This window comes from Pseudorca crassidens, chromosome X (assembly GCF_039906515.1).
Source record: "Pseudorca crassidens isolate mPseCra1 chromosome X, mPseCra1.hap1, whole genome shotgun sequence".
Classification (NCBI taxonomy): domain Eukaryota; kingdom Metazoa; phylum Chordata; class Mammalia; order Artiodactyla; family Delphinidae; genus Pseudorca; species Pseudorca crassidens.
In genome coordinates, this window is record NC_090317.1 from 106978923 (window position 1) to 106988019 (window position 9097).

The 9097-nt window shown below is 37.6% G+C and overlaps 1 pseudogene; it reads left to right on the plus strand.

The window, feature by feature from the left end:
• Positions 1-907: 907 nt before the first annotated feature.
• On the plus strand, positions 908-2292 carry LOC137216405 (5-azacytidine-induced protein 2 pseudogene; annotated as a pseudogene).
• The last annotated feature ends 6805 nt before the right edge of the window (positions 2293-9097 follow it).

Here is a 9097-nt window from a genome sequence, read left to right on the forward strand (position 1 = left end):
AATGTAGGATTAAGTGAAGAATGTCACACCACTTCAAATTCTCAGGGTTGGAGTTTAGAATTAGATAACATGTAATCCAATTCCCTTCATTTCTAGACAGTGACGGGAATTGTGCCCACTGAAGGTGAATGACACAAGGTCATAAAGATAATGAAAGGCAAGGCCAAGATTGTAACCCAAGTCTTCTGGTTGGGAGCACAGTATGCTTTTCCATCCAATAATTTCCTTTCCTGCCGGAAAAGAGCAGGTTACGCATCTGGTTGGAACCTTTTCTTGGCCTCATCAATGGCAAAGATTACAGTAATTTATGAAAATCTTCTCTACCACTTTAGAAAACATTTTGGAAGTTCATCAAATGATCAAACACAGAGTTACCATGTGATCCAACAATTTTACTCCTATGTTTATATATATCCAAGAGAAACGAAAACCTATGTCCACACAAAAAGTTGTACATGAATGTTCATAGCAACATTATTCATAATGGCCAAAGGTGGAAACCCAAATGTCCATCAATAGTTGAATGGATAAACAATATGAAGTATATCCATACAATGAAATATTGTTAAGCAAAAGAAAGGAATGAACTGGCTCCCCCTGCGTGGCGCACGGCCCAGGGGGCCGCTGACAGAGCTGGGTAACTGACCTTCTCCGGCGGCGGCTCGGCCCTCGGCCTTGGCTCGGCCCTCCTTCCAGGGCCTCCAGGGCCGCAGCCGACTGGCTGGCCTTCCGGCCTTGATGCCGCCGAGGCGGGAGAAATGGCAGTCCCTCCGCAGCGTTCCCGGAGCGGCTGCCTTCGCCGGGGAAGCGGCGCTGTCTTCGAGGAAACCGGAAGCCCCCGGTGACCCGGTTTGTTTTTGGTCGGTTTCCAAACACTGGGGAATTGAAACTCGGCGGCTCTGGGGGCGGCCCTAGGAGCCTGTGTGCGGGCTGTCATGGATGCACTGGTAGATGATGATATCTGCATTCTGAATCATGAAAAAGCCCATAGGAGAGATACAGTGACTCCAGTCTCAATGTATTCAGGAGATGAATCTGTTGCTTCACATTTTGCCCCTGTCACTGCATATGAAGACATCAAAAAACGACTTAAGGATTCAGAGAAAGAGAACTCTTTCTTTAAAAAAAAGAATAAGATTTTAGGAAGAAAAGCTTATAGGAGCTCGAAGGGATGAAGAAACAAATTCTGTGGGAGGAGAACAAATAAATAAGGCCTACCAGGCATATCGAGAGGTTTGCATTGATAGAGTTAATCTGAAGAGCAAATTGGATAAAATGAATAAAGACAACTCTGAATCTCTGAAAGTACAGAATGAACAGCTACAATCTAAAGAAGTAGAACTCCTCCAGCAGAGGACAGAGATGGAAACTCGGCAGGTGATAAGAAATTTAAATCCACCTTCATCAAACCAGGAGGTGGAAAAGTTGAGCTGTGACCTGAAGATCCATGGTTTGGAACAAGAACTGGAACTGATGAGGAAAGAATGTAGAGATCTCAAAATAGAGCTAAAAAAATCCAAACAAACGGATCCATCTCAGGAAGACAGTCTGAAGAGCAGAGATCTCCAAAGACTAAGCATTTCAAGTGATAATATGCAAAGTGCACACTGGGAACTGAAGAGAGAAATCTCTAATTTACATCTGGTGACTCAAGTACAAGCTGAACTTAAGAAAGCTGAAAACCCCAGCTGCAATCAAGGAAGCCTGCACCCCAGCAGGATGCATGGAAGACCTTGGGAAAGACAGCACAAAACTGCACTTGACAAATTTTACCGCAAGGGACAAAAGACACGCCCCTCTCTCGCCAAATGGCAAAACTCTTTGTCATGCCATGTCTTCCCGTTTACCAGAAGATGTAAAGGTTTTATCAGAGAAAGCAGTTCTCCAGTCATGGACAGATCATGAGCGATCCATTCCTCACGACGGCACAAACTTTCAGGAACACAAATCTTATGGCAGAAATTCTCTGGAAGATAACTCTTGAGTATTCCCAAGCTCTCCTAAACCAAGTGAGACAACATTTGGGGAAACTAAAAATAAACCTTTCCCTTTATCCAACCTGCCACCACTGCATTACCTGGATCAACATAATCAGAACTGCCATTATAAAAATTAATTCTGAAGAGATTCATGAGCTTCTCATGAGGTTGCTGTGTCTCTCTCAGTGGTTTTCTTGGGAAATCATTAACTGAAAGTAGATTTTGATTAAACTTTTACAGAGTTCTTCAGTATTTACATTTGCACATAATGTACCATATTACATAGTTGATTTTTCAGTATGAAACAACACCCTCCAGCTCAGAATCAGAATCAGGTATGTGTTACTAATTAATAAATTAACAAACCTAAGGTGTTTCAGAAAAAAAAAGGAAATGAAATAGTGATACATGCTACAACATGAACAAGCTTTGAAAACACTATGTCAATGAAAGAAGTAAGTTGCAAAAGTTACCAGATACTATATGATTTCATTCATATGAAAGCCCAGAATAGGGAAATCTATAAAGACAGAAAGTAGATTAGTGGTTTTTTAGGGCTGGGTTGGTGAGGGACAGAGGAATAGGGGAATTATAGCTAAAAAATATGGGGTTTCTGGAGAAGGTTCAAGATGGTGGCATAGGAAGATCTTAAACACACCTCCTCCCATGGACACAACAAATCTACAACTACATATACAATAGTTCCCTTGGAAAAAGACCTAAAATTTGGATGAACAAATCCTCCACAAAAGAGGGTAAAAGGACAGCATTGAGATGGGTAGGAGAGGGAGAAATATGGGCTCCCAGGGAATAACCCACATCCCAGCTGTGGTGATCCACAATCAAAAGGGATCACAAGGTACAGATCTTTCCCCTGAGGAGCAAGGGATTCCAACTTCACATCAAGCACTCCAACCCCTAGATCCTGCACAGGAGAGACAAGTCACCTAAACATTAGGCTTTAAAAAACAACAGGCAAAATGCTCAGGAAAACGATAGAACTTCATGGAACAGAAGACCAACTCTTAAAGGGCTTGCATGCAGACTCACTTGGCCTGAAAACCATTGCAAAAACACCAGATTGAAAAGTTCATGGACCATAGGTGATAGGGACCCACTTACTAATATTGAAGCAACTGCTAGAGAGGCAAGAACCAGTTGAGATGCTCCCTGGGGACTGAGTCATTGGTGGGAGTCATCTATGCAACCTCAGCGTACCTTGCTAATACTGGCACTGGTGGGCACCATTTTGGAATTCTCTATCTAACCTGTTCGTGACAGTGGGCACACCCTGCTGAAAGCCCTGCCCATCCCTGCACCCCAGCTGGGCCTCATAGCTGACAAAGCTATAACCCTGCCCACAAGTGCCCCAGGGTAGCCACCACCAGGCCCTGCAGCCGGTCTGGGTGACAGCCCTGCCCTTTAGCACCCTGCAGCAGCTGTAGCCCTGCCACAAAAGGTCAAATACAGCCTACAGAGGGGACACGGCTTGAAAACCCGGCTCTGGTGGCCAGGTGGGATTGCACTTCTGAGCCCCACAGGACATCTCCTAAATAAGAACACTCCTTCAAGACTGGTAGACATAGCTGATCTACCTAATACAGAGAAAAAAAACACAGAGAATTAGACAAAATGAGGAGACAGAGGAATATGTTCTAATCAAAGGAACAAGACAAAATCTGAGAAAAAAATTAATCAAAACAGAGATAAACAATACATCTGATAAAGAATTCAAAGTAATGGTCATAAAGATGCTCACCAAACTCAGGAGGAGAATGGATGAACAGAGTGAACTTCAATGAAGAGATAGAAAATATAAGAAAGTAGTAAACAGAAGTTACAAACGAACTGAAGAATACACTAGAGGGGTTCAACAGCAGACTGGATGAGGTAGAAGAACAAATCAGCCAGCTGGAAGACAAAACAATGAAACTCACTCAGACAGGGCAGCCAAACAAACAAAGAGAATTTTAAAAAGTGAAGATACCTTAAGGGACCTTTGGGACAACATAAAGCAGAATAACATTCACATTATAGGGGTCCCAGAAGAAGAAGAGAGAAAAAGGGTCAAAAATATTTGAAGAAATAGTGACTGAAAACCTCCCTAATCTGGGGAAGGAAACAGAAATTCAGGTCGAGGAAGCCCCAAGTATTCCAAATAATATGAACACAAAGGGACATACAGCAAGACACATTATAAATAAAATGGTATATGTTTAGGATAAAGAGAAAATCCTAAAAGCAGCAAGAGAAAACAACTTGTTATATACAGGGAAAACCCCATAAGGCTATCAGCAGATTTTTGAGCATGAATTTTATAGGCCAGAAGGGAATGGCATGACATATTCAAAGTGCTTAAAAAAAAACAAACAAAAAAAACTTCTAACGTAGAATTCTCTACCCAGCAAGGTTGTCATTCAGAATTGAAGGAGATATAAAAAATTTCCCAGAAAAGTAAAAGCTAAAGGAGTTCATCATCACTAAACCAACTCTACAAGAAATATCAAAGGGACTTCTATAAGCTAAAAAGAAATGGTGCTAATTAATAATAAGAAAACATATGAAAGTAAAAATCTCACTGGAAGAGGTAAATATATAATAAAAGTAGTGGATAAATCACTTATAAAGCAAGCCTGACAGTTAAAAGAGAAAAGTAGTAAAAATAACTAAAAGTACAATAATTAGTTAAGGGATGCATAAAATAGAAAGATGCAAAATTTGTCAGCAAAAGTATAAAACATGGGGGGGGGTAAAAAGATAAAGATTTGGAATGTGTTCAAATTTAAGTTGCTACCAACCTAATAGGATGTCATATGTGAATCTCACAGTAACCACAAGGACAAAATTTAAATACACAAATTAAAATGAGAAGGGAATCTAAACATAACACTGAAGAAAACCAGCAAAACACAAAGGAAAAGAGAAAGAGAAATGAACAGAGAGGAACAATAACAGCCAGAAAACAATGAACAAAATGGCAATAAGTCCATACCTATTAATAATTACTTTAGATGTAAATGGACTAAATGCTCCAGTCAAAAGACATAGAGTGGCATAATGGATTAAAAAAAACAAGACCCTTCTATATGCTGACTACAAGGGACTCACTTCAGAGGAAAGGACACACACAGACTGAAAGTGAAGGGATGGAAAAAAGATACTCCATTCAAATGGAAATGAAAAGAAAGGTGGAGTAGCTTTACTCATATCAGACAAAATAGACTTCTAAAGAAAGCCTGTAATAGAAGACAAAGAAGGGCATTACACTGTGATACAGGAATCAATCCAGCAAGAAGATGTAACATTTATAAATGTATATGCATGTAACAGAGGAGCATCAAGCTATATAAAGCAAATATTAATAGACTTAAAGGGAGAAATTGAAAGCAATACAACAATAATAGGGGACTTTAATACCCTAATTACATCAATGAAAAGAGCATCCAGAAAGAAAATAAATAAGGAAACAACAGACTTAAAATACACATTATATCAGATGAACTTAATAGATATATATGGAATATCCTATCCAAAAGCAGCAAAAACACATTGTTCTCAAGTGCACATAGAACATTCTCCACGATAGATCACATGTTAGGTGACAAAGCAAGTCTCAATAAATTCAAGAAGACTGAAATTATATCAAGCATCTTCTCTTACCACAGTGATATGAAACTAGAAATCAATCACAGGAAAACGTACAAAAACATGGAGGTTAAGCAACTGAACAACCAATGAGTCATTGAAGAAATCAAGGGAGAAATAAAAAAAAATACCTAGAGCCAAATGAAAACAGAAATACAACTCATCAAGATCTGTGGAATGCAACAAAAACAAATCTAAGAGGGAAGTTCGTAGCAATACAGGCCTTCCTCTAGAAACAAGAAAAATCCGCCCCCCCCAGACAACTAACTTTACATCTAAAGGAACTAGAAAAAGAAGAACAAACAAAGCCCAAAATTAGTAGAAGGAAGGAAATAATAAAAATTAGGGCAGAAATAAATGAAGTAGAGACTGAAAAAAACAATAGAAAAGATTAATGAAACCAAGAGTTGGTTCTTTGAAAAGATAAACAAGATCAATAAACTTTCAGCTAGACTAACCAAGGAAAAAAGAGGATTCAAATAAATAAAATCAGAGATGAAAGAAGAAAAGTTACAGCTGATACCACAGAAATACAAAGGTTCATAAGAGACTACTATGAACAATTACATACCAACAAACTGGACAACCTAGAAGAAATGGATAAATTCCTAAAAACATACAATCATCCAAGACGAATAATGAAGAAATAAAAAATCCAAATAGATTAATTACTAGTAAGGAAATTTAAACAGTAATCAAGAATCTACCAACAAAAGCCCAGGGGCAGATGGTTTCACTGGTAAATTCTACAAAACATTCAAAGAAGATATAATACCTATACTTCTCAAACTCTTTCAAAAAACTGAAGAGGAGGAAAAACCTTTTAAACACATTTATGAAGCCAGCATTACCCTGATACCAAAATCAGATGAGGACAACACAAAAAAGAAAATTATAGGCCAATATTCTTGATGAACACAGATGCAAAAATCCTCAACAAATATTAGAAAATCAAATCCAACAAATACGTTAAAAGGATCATACACCACCATCAAGTGGGACTTATTCCAGGAATGCAAGAATGGTTCAACATCCACAAATAAATCAACAAGATACATCACATTAACAAAAGGAAGGATAGAAATCATATGATCATCTCAATGCATGCAGAAAAAGCATTTGACAAAACTGAACATCCATTTATGATAAAAAACTCTCAAGAAAGTAGGTATAGAGGGAACATACCTGAACATAGTAAAGGCCATATATAACAGAACACCACACTCAACAGTAAACAGCTCAAAGATTTTCCTGTAAGATCAGGAACAAAACACTATTGCCACTTTTATTCAACATAGTACTGAAAGTCCTAGCCATGGCAATTAGGCAAGAAAAAAAAAGGTACCCAAATTGGAAAAGAATAAGTAAAACTGTCACTATTTGTAGATGACATGATACCATATACAGAAAACCCTTAACACTACACCAAAAAAAAGTTACAATAAATGAATTCAATAAAGTTGCAGGATAAAAAATTAATAATATATAGAGATCTGTGGCATTTCTACACACTGAAGCACATTATCAGAAAGAAAAATTGAGAAAACAATCTCATTTACAATTGCATCAAATATATACAATGGTATATTACTCAGCCATAAAAAGAAACGAAATTGAGTTATTTGTAGTGAGGTGGATGGACCCAGAGTCTGTCGTACAGAGTGAAGTAAGTCAGAAAGAGAAAAACAAATGCCATATGCTAACACATATATATGGAATCTAAAAAAAAAAAAAAAAAGGTTCTGATGAACCTAGGGGCAGGACAGGAATAAAGATGCAGATGTAGAGAACAGACTTGAGAACATGGGGAGGGGGAAGGGTTAAGCTGGGATGAAGTGAGAGAGTAGCATTGATATATATACACTAACAAATGTAAAATAGCTAGTGGGAAGCAGCTGCATAGCACAGAGAGATCAGCTCGGTGCTTTGTGACCACCTAGAGGGGTAGGATAGGGAGGGTGGGAGGGAGGCACAAGGGGGAGGGGATATGGGGATATATGTATACATAGAGCTGATTCACTCTGTTGTACAGCAGAAAATAACACACCATTGTAAAGCAATTATACTCCAATAAAGATGTTAAAAAAGAAAAGAATAAATTACCTAGGAATAAATTTAACCAAGGAGGTGAAAGACCTGTACTCTGAAAACTATAAGACACTGATGAAAGAAAACAAAGAAAACACAAATAAATGGAAAGATAGTCCATGTTCATGGACTGGAAGAATTAATATTTGTTAAAATGTCCATAGTACCCAAAGCAATCTACAGATTCAATGGAATCCCTATTAAAATCCCAATGGCATTTTTTATAGAAATAGAAAAACAATCCTAAAATTCATATGGAACCACAAAAGATCCCAAATAGCCAAAGCAATTTTGAACAAGAACAAAGCTGGAGGCATCACACGTCCAGATTTCAAAATATATTACAAAGCTGCAGTAATCAAAACAATATGGTACTTGCATAAAAACAGACATGTAGAACAGAACAGAGAACCCAGAAATAAACCTACACATGAACAGTCAACTGATCTTTGACAAAAGTGCCAAGAGTACACAATGGGTAAAAAGATAAGTCTTTTCAATAAATGGTGCTGGGAAAAGGATATCCACATGCAAAAAAATGAAATTGTACTATTATACTACACACATAAATTAGCTTAAAATGGATTAAAGACTTAAACATAAGACCTGAAACCATAAAAGTCCAATAAGAAAACAGGGGAAAAGTTTTTGACATTAGTCCTGGCAATGATTTCTTGGATATGACACCGAAAGCACAGACAATAAAAGCAAAAAATAGACAGACTAAAAAGCTTCTGCACAGCAACAATAACAATCAACAAAATGAAAAGGCAACATAGAGAATGGGAGGAAATATTTGCAAACCATATATCTGAAAAATAGTTAATATCCAAAATATATAAGGAAGTCCTACAACTCAATAGTAAATAACCAAATAATCCATTTAAATAATGGGCAAAAATTAACTATTGCTTTTCATCTACATGGAATTCCCAGTCACAGTGGTGAACCCCATGAAGGTTTCGATGTTATGTGAGAATAGCAATATACAACTGGGAATACAGTGCACAGATAAGCAGTTTAAACTGCTTTTGTAGTACTCCCAGTCTTTTCTTTAATCTGGCTTCTTTCTATTCACCTCCCTTAGCTCTCCCAACTCATGTTAATTTCTCCATTGCCCTCACACTTTCCAAATCTTTGCTTCTATTTCATTATACTGTCTGTCATCCTACCCCAGCAATAAGCAATATAAATGTTTGCAAATAACTGATGATCTCCTTGGGTATCTCCTATAATAATTAAACACATTGATTTACTTGAAATAGAAACATCAAAATTTGATGGCTTTAAGTTGATAAAACTGAATACATTACCTACCTCTGTAAGCTCACAATTCTGTTTTGAAAAAACACCTGTATATCCACTACTTATTGTTTTTTGTATCT